Source organism: Carassius carassius, chromosome 20 (assembly GCF_963082965.1).
Source record: "Carassius carassius chromosome 20, fCarCar2.1, whole genome shotgun sequence".
NCBI classification, from domain to species: domain Eukaryota; kingdom Metazoa; phylum Chordata; class Actinopteri; order Cypriniformes; family Cyprinidae; genus Carassius; species Carassius carassius.
The window spans coordinates 18,447,445-18,455,739 of NC_081774.1; the positions used below are offsets into that span (position 1 = coordinate 18,447,445).

Here is an 8,295-nt window from a genome sequence, read left to right on the forward strand (position 1 = left end):
CACAAGCGAAAACCGCAAGCACGACAACTTTAATGTTATCCTCGCCAGCAGTTTTGTGCGCTTGAAAACTATGTTTGAGAGAAATCGTTGGTACGAGGGGTCGGGGATCTCCCTCGTTCAGTTCGGCCAATGATTCACCTCTACGCTCAAACCACCTCGTGTCTCAACAATTAGCTTGCTACCGAACGCTCACTTTGTGATTTTGAAAAAAACAAAATGTATTCATTCGTGAAGGATATAAAGAATACAAGTGTTGTTTTAGACCTTAAATTGAATGAATTGCGTGTACGCAATTTAACTAACATATTTCTCGCTTCCACTCCTATAGGGATCAGTGCGGCTCTATACAATGCAGTGCGCTTGAGCTAAAAGAGCTAATGTTAGCATGTGCTCGAGCTACTTTGAGATTCTTCGATAAGTTAAAATACAAAGAAACGTAAAAAAATAGAGTTCTGTTTCAGTTTTTCCTGTGAAGGTTTGGATTTAAACAACTTTTCGCCGTTTTAAAACACTGTTTAAACCACGGGTACCACCGTGGTAGAAAACAAGTTAAATGTACGCTCAAAAACACTTTCCTCACAATGAAAGTACGGGTATATTTGTACAACAATTGTAAAAACGTTTTAAACTAACTTATAAGTTTGTGTTCGACTGATAAAATTTGTGGATTCATATTGTATCGTTAAAGAAAAGCGATTCCTTACCCTACTCAACGCGGGTCAGTTTAGGGTTTTCACCAATTAACTCCTCTTCGGTTATCCCGAAAATCCGTTTAAATATGCGAATAACTCTCGAAATTCAAATAGTTTCGGTGAAGTCGGCGTCTCAGCGTCCCGTCCTCGCCGACTCTGCTTCTCTCCTTTGTGTTAATTTCGCTCAATTCGAGTTTAATCCGATCGATCCAGGATCGTGTCCTCTCCTCTAGACTCTAGCACTCGCTCACCTTCCACAGACAGGGGGCGCGTGCATGACTTGCTGGATAAACATGCGTGCGCGTGAGTGACCTCGCCGGGCTGTGACGCAAGTGCTTTTCTAGGTCTTTATATAAAAAAATGTGAAACGTATTGTTTCGATAATGCAGTTTTCGTGGACAAATTCCTTAATATTTTCATTCAGTATTTCGAGTTTTTCTAACTTTATAACGTTTATGTTTTATCTAACATAATAGATAATAATATTGAAATGGCTCGTATTGGCCTTCTGTGAATAATTTTTCTTTATCAGTTAAAAGCAACTAAACAAGACAATTAATATACTGTGTTTGCTTTTTCATTCACAACTTTACAATTATTAAAGTTTATTTTATGTAAAGCACTTGAATTCTCATAGTATATGAAATGTGCTATATAAACAAACTTGCCTAGCCATTAGAACAATTATACGCAACCATATCCAAGCGGAATTTACCTGTCTCGATAACCAGCCAATCAATTTCAATTTAAATTTAGGTGTGCTTTATTGGCATGACAAAAACTGTACATTTGTATTGCCAAAGCAGTTGCAGCTGGGCTGCTTACAAATAGTGCACATATGTATTTACAGAGAGAAAAAGAATAATAGTAATAATAAAATATATAAAAAGTATTAACCATGTAGTGCAAAGTGAATTAGTGTATGTGAATGTATAAGTTAGAAATAAAATAAAATAGAATATGGTATTAGATTTACAGAGGCAAAATATACATCTAAGTAATACAATACAGTAATATGGCATAACATAATCTACATGTGATGGAAACATCAGATCGGGGCAGGTTGAGTGTTTTCTCTAATATCATGACAGGCAGACACATATTGAGCAGCAAACACACAGCAGTTCTTGTGTTCTCCTAACAGATACGGCAGTTTCTCCTGGTTCGGAAGAGTTTCAAATGTCTGATGGATCTGCTGTATTTTATCATAGAACACTGTCCGTATGTCCGTGTTTTTGGGGCATTCTGTTAGGAAGTGCAGTTCTGTTTCCATCTGATTCAGATCACAGTGTAAACACAGTCTCTGCTCCGCTGGCAGCCATGTTTTTTTGTATCTGCCCGTCTATATCATCAGCTTGTGTCCGCTGAGTCTGTATCTGGTCAGCGTGCTTCTCAGTTTCTTATCTGAAACTGTGTACAGATACTCTGCCATACTGTACTCTCTCTTTAGAGCCAAATAGCATCGCATTTTACTCTGTTTTTCTGTTTGGGTTTGCCAGTGAGTGATGTAATTCTGTTTGATTTGTGCAGTAATCTGATTGATTCTGATGTGATTCAGAGCATCAGTAGATGTTAGTGAAGCATCAGGACTGAAGTTCTGGATCAGCTGTGGGAGGGGACTGCTTTCTTTGCTCATCTCTTGGTGTTGCAGGGCTTTATAATGATATGATTGGGGGTCACTGAGTTTCAGATGTTTCCAAAATTTAATTGCCCTTTTTTGTAACTTTATGATTAGAGGATATTTGCCTAATTCTCCCCTGCATGCGTTATTTGTTGTATGCCGGTGCATGTGTAATATGTTTTTACACAGTTCTGCATGCAGGGTCTCAATTGGATGTTTTTCCCATTTGGTGAAATCTTGATTTGGATTGGTCAGTGGACCCCATACCTCACTGCCGTAGAGTGCAATGGGCTCAATTACTGATTGTAATATTTTCAGCCAAATTCTAATAGGGATTTCTATAGGACATTTCCGTTTTATGACATAGAAGGCACTGCATGCTTTATCTCTCAGTTCATTCACAGCATGATTAAAGTTTCCTGTGGATGTGATTTTCAAACCCAGGTAGTTGTAGTGTGATGTGTGTGTTATCAGGTTAGTGCCTAATGTAAATGTGTGTTGTGTTCCGTGGGATCTGGATCTTTTCTGGAAGATCATGATTTTGGTTTTCTTCAGGTTGACTGTCAGGGCCCAGGTCTGGCAGTATTGTTCTAGCAGGTCCAGGTTCTGCTGTAGACCTTGTTCAGTGGGAGACAGCAGAACCAGATCATCTGCATACAGCAGGCATTTGATCTGTGAGTTTTGTAGGGTGAGGCTAGGGGCTGCGGATCGCTCCAGACTGCTCGCCAGTTCATTGATGTAAATGTTAAATAATGTTGGGCTTAAGCAGCAGCCCTGTCTCACACCACGCTCTTGGGAAAGATACCTCGTACGTTGGGTGCTGATTTTTACGCCACATTTACTTTCAGTGTCGATGATTTGATAAGGTCATAGGTTTTACCTCCTATGCCGCTTTCAATAAGTTTGTAAAACAGTCCTTGGTGCCAAATTGAGTCAAAAGCTTTTTTTAAAGTCAATAAAGCATACATATATTTTACCTTTATCTTGGTTAACATGTTTTTCAATAAGAGTATGTAATGTCTAGATGTGGTCAGATGTACGGTAATTTGGTAAAAATCCAATTTGACTTCTACTCAGTACCTTGTGTGTGGTGATGAAGTCTAATAGTCGAGCATTTATTATGCTACAGAATAACATTCCCAGGTTGCTGCTCACACAGATGTCTCTGTAGTTGTTAGGTTCAAATTTATCTCGGTTTTTAAAGATTGGTGTTATCAAGCCTTGATTCCAGATGCCAGGGAAGTGACCTACACTTAGAATCACATTGAATACTTTTAGAATGGCCAATTGAAATTTACTGCTTGTGTGTTTTATAATTTAATTTAATATCCCATCAGGTCCAGATGCTTTTTTGAGTTGGAGGTTTTTGATTTTTTTCTTTAAGTTCTTTATCAGTTATTGGGAAATCTAATGGCTTTTGGTTATCTTTGATTGCTAATTCTAGTTTTCCCAATTGGTTGATTGTTTGGTTTTGTTTACAGTTTGTGTCTGTTTGTACTTTATTAAACAGTGTTTGGAAATGACTTTCACATATTTCTCCATTTTGGATTGCCAATTCTTCATGATCAGTTTTTTTCAGATTGTTCCAGTTATTCCAAAATTGGTTTGTGTTCACTGACTTCTCAATTATTGTGAGTTGGTTTTTGGTGTATTGTGCTTTTTTGGTTCTGAGTGTATGTTTGTATTGTTTTAGTGTTGCACAGTAAAGAAGGCGGATCTCTGTATTATTTGGATCTCTGTGTTTCTGATTTGACAGTGTTCTCAGTTTTTTGAGAGTAGTTTGGCAGTCCTGATCAAACCAATTTTTGTCATTTTTGGGTATTAGATTTTTTCCAGATTTTGTTTTCAATTTGGATTGTTTTGCTGATTTTTCAAATATGTAATTTAAATATTTGACCACAAGATTGACACCTTCATTGGTGTGAGCATAGATGTTATTTAGAAAATTATCTATCAGTGCTTGTATTTTTTGGCTGCTAAGTGCTTTCTGATATTCTTCAGCGCTGTTTTCAGCCCATCTGTATGGTTTTCTGATGTTCTACAGTTTACTGGGTTTTGTGTTAATGTTATTTTCAGTCTTTTTGAGATACACAGTGATTTGACTGTGATCGGATAGAGGGGTTAGTTCTCTAACAGTGAATGATCTGAGAGATGAAGGATCTATGTCTGTTATTTTATAGTCAACTGTGCTATTCCCCAGAGGTGAGCTAAATGTGAATCTCCCTAAAGTGTCTCCTCGTAACCTACTGTTGATGATATACAGACCCAGGCTTCGACAGAGCTGCAGGAGGTCTTTCCCATTCTTATTTACTATCTGATAATGGTTATTTCTGTGGGTATGGGAGAATGTGTTCTTAATAACAGTCAGTTTGTTGTTGATGTATTTGCTCCCTTGTGTGTCGGTGAAGTCCGGCTGTAGTCTTGTTCTTGCGTTCAGGTCTCCACAGATGAGCACGTTTCCTTGGGCCTGGAAGTGGCTTGTCTCTTCCTCTAATATGGAGAATGTGTCTTCTCTGTAGTAGGGGGACTCTGATGGTGGGATGTATATGGCACACAGGTATACTGTATATCTTTTCTGGATGGGAGCAGTTCCTTGTGGATTTTAAGCCAGGTGTAGTATTTGCATTGCTTCACTGTGTTGATGTGGTTGTGGAGTTTTGATTTGTACCAGATTATTTGTCCTCCTGAGTCTCTTCCCTGTCGGACTGTGTTGAGTTTTTGTGATGGTAGGATGATTTCTCTGTAGTTGGGTGGGCAGTGGGTGACAGTGTCTGCCCTGCTCCATGTCTCCTGTAGAATTATAATATCCATCTCTTTGATGCTCTTCTGGAATTCAGTGTTTGAGCTCTTTAGCCCAAAGGGAGCGGTGCTGGGTTCGCTGTGTTATCAGCTGAGGCTGCATGAGCAGGTGGAAGGCTGGTTGCTGCTGCTGCTGTTGGGCTGTTCCTCATGTTGCTTCTCTGCCTGGAATGATGTTTTTGTGGTCGTGGGTGTCTTGGGTGGTGATCTGGTGCAAACTGGGGTTTCTGCTGATGGGCTGGTGTAGATCTGTGGTGGTGTAGTGCTGGTGCATGGGGTGTTCTGATGTGGATTTTAGCATGTTGTGGGGGTCCCTGGTATTGTGCAGCCAGTGGTGGTCGTTCTCTGTGATGAGTTTGTAGGTTTATGCTGGGTGTCTGGTTTTGTGTTCTGTAGGTTGCCAGCTGTGTTGTTTTCAGGGGTGTGAAGGTGTTTTGTCTGCCCCACACTGTGTCTTTCAGTGTTTTTGCAAACACATTGACTTTGTCCTTCTTTATGTGTACATGGTCATACAGGTCCCTGATTGTGATGGAGGGGTGATGAGCCAGGTGCACATTGGGCAGGCGAGCACATCCTTTGGAGATGTCAGCGTTGACTCTCTGGATGGTGTCTGGGTGGATGTCTCTGCGGGGTAGGAGGGTAGAGATGGTGATCTTTGTGTTGGGGTAGGTCTCTGTAGCCTTCTCTGCTACTCTGCAGATCAGCTGCCCAACTCTCTCCTGTTCCCTTCTCAAGTCGTTGGTGCCTGTGTGTATGATGATATGTGAGGGTGTGCCAAAGGTGGAGTCAGAAAGTATTCTGAGGGCATCACCTGTTTTTGGGCACCAGAGTTTTGTTGTTTTAAGGCCTGGAAAAACTATTTCTCCTTGTAGGAACTTCCCATTGGAGTCAATGAGGATGGCAATGTCAGCCTCTGTTTTCACTGGCTGTTTCTCAGCTGGGGTTGTAGCTGTCATGTTTTTCTGAGGGATCTCTGGGTTTTCGGAGGCTGCAGGTGTTCCTGCTTCCCTTTGGCTGTTGCTGGGCTGTGATGGTTTGGTGGGTGCCGGAGATGTGCTGCTGGACTTTGGATGTGTAGGTGTGGGTATGGGAGAGGGAGGGTGACTTCGGGGGCATTCGCAGGGGTAGTGAGACACCTCATCTGTGTTGTTAGGGTCTCGATCTGTTTGTCCCTTTTTTGAAGCTCAACTTTGAAGCATGCAAGCTCAGATACAGAGTGTCCATTTTCCTTTTAAGTTCTTGGATGGACATTTTCAGCTGGTTTCTTATCTGGTCCAGCTGTTCTCTAAGTTGTTCAGTGTCTTTAGTGGTCAGGATGTGGACTTGCTCACTCAGTTCCACTATTTCGACTTCTAGCAGTGCTAAGCTGTGCTGTAGCTGGACAACTGTGTTGTGTAGTCCTATGCTTTGGGGAAGACTGATGTTCTCTGTGGTTTCTGGAGGGGTCCTGTTCTCTGTGTTGTTGTGGGTTGAGGACTCATTTTGATCAGTGTCTTCTGGTGTGTCTGTATGGGTTTGCTTGCAGGGGGTTGCTTCATCTCTTTCCACCATATCTTTTAAGCATTGGAAGGTCTGCTCAAAGTTTGTGAGGGCAGCATTGTTTCCCTGAATCATTATCGTTCCATTTTTATAAAAGTTTATTGTCAGGTGTCTGTTCTCTGGGTCTTCATAAATGCACAGTTGTCTGCCTTTACAGATTCCATGTTTGGTGTGATACTGGAACAGTGTGCAGGGGGCGGTGTGCCATGCAGTCGGGTGTTCTGTGTAGAAGAGCAGGTTTGTGGTGATAGTTTTGCCCCTACTGTTTAAAGTATCTTTAAAAAGTGTTTCTGGGTTTTCCTTCTGAGTTTTGAGCTTGTGTTGTTGTCTGCTCTTCTCAGACTTGATGTCTGGGGGTAGGAAAAGGTGTGAGCTCCAGTCCCCATTGCTGGTGTTGCCATGGTAATGCCGTTTACAGGTCTTTGATATTGATTATAATGGCTCAGTTAATCCAATCAGAAGGTGTGAATGACAACGGCCCTCTTTTGTTATTTTAAGTTGCTATACCTTTCTACAGCTGTAGTATGCCAGGGAACAGTTGGTCAAGTTTGTTTGCAAAGTTTATAAAAGAGTTTATAAAAAGTTTCACTTTTTAGTTGAATTTATCTTGACAAATTGCTTATAAAAGTTATTTTAGTTGAATTAGAGCTCTTGTTGTCTTACCTCCATCAAATGGAAAGTTGGGGGTCTGTTGGTTTTGTTTGTCCTTTTGCAATTTTTGGTCCTTGTTGTTTGTATATGGAAAGGTTATTTAAAAACGTTTTTGTGGTTAAATCCTTTTTAAGATGGAATAATCCTTTTTGTTAAATCTGTGAAGTTTGTAAGTGGTTCTTCTCCAGCAGTTTTTTGTGTTCGTTCCCTTCTGAAGCCTTGTTGTAGGGTCCACTCCACTGTCCTTTTGTTTAGGTTCCACAAACTTTTCTTGTTTTCAAGAGATTTTCTCCTAATTTCTTGAAAAATAAATATTAAAAAATATATTTTTTTATAGTAAACTTGTGTTCACCATCACATTTTTGTTAATTTTGTATTTTTATCTTTGGTTTACCTCATATTAGAAGCAAGAACCTATAGAATGACTAGGAGCTCATGTTATGCATGACCTCTCTCTCTGAATGGCTCTAAATCCCTGTTGGCGGCGGTACCCCGGATGTTCAAGCCTGCCCTTGATCTTTGCGTCATATCTATATGCACCTAAACACATATGGGTTGTTGCGTTCCTCTGGCGCCATCATACACAATGCTTTGTTGTTGTAAGTTGTGGTTGTAAGTTGCATTATCAGATGATTTCACTTCAACTCATTTTCTATGCTTAAAAAAAGATATATAAAGCAAATATATTTTATTGGACAATTTTTGTCGTATGCAATCCACTAAAAATCTAGCCCGGTCACACACACGCACACACAAACAAACAAGCAAATAGAGTTTAGAAGGTTTTATTATATTTTTTTTCGTGGTAGCATTTAATTTGAGAACACAGCAAATAAAGTCGAGGGTCACAAAGTTACTTCAGGTTTGGCTTTATCACACCCCTTTCACAACAGACAAGATGTTCACCATATATCTATTAACAACATAGTGCCAAGAGAAAGCAAGTCTTTACACAATCACTCAGACACCTAAATTAATGTGGATCTGCACTGA

At 40.2% G+C, this 8,295-nt stretch overlaps 1 protein-coding gene across 3 annotated transcripts in view; it reads right to left on the reverse strand.

Annotated features, from left to right (window-relative positions):
* Positions 1-969, reverse strand: part of LOC132096576 (chromodomain-helicase-DNA-binding protein 7-like) — a 60,848-nt gene extending 59,879 nt beyond the window's left edge. The window contains exon 1 of one of the 3 annotated variants that reach the window (XM_059502018.1): positions 705-969. The gene's annotated coding sequence lies outside the window, so the exon portion shown is untranslated. The remainder of the gene's footprint in view (positions 1-704) is intronic. The other 2 variants (XM_059502019.1, XM_059502020.1) reach the window with 2 other exon arrangements.
* Positions 970-8,295: the final 7,326 nt, after the last annotated feature.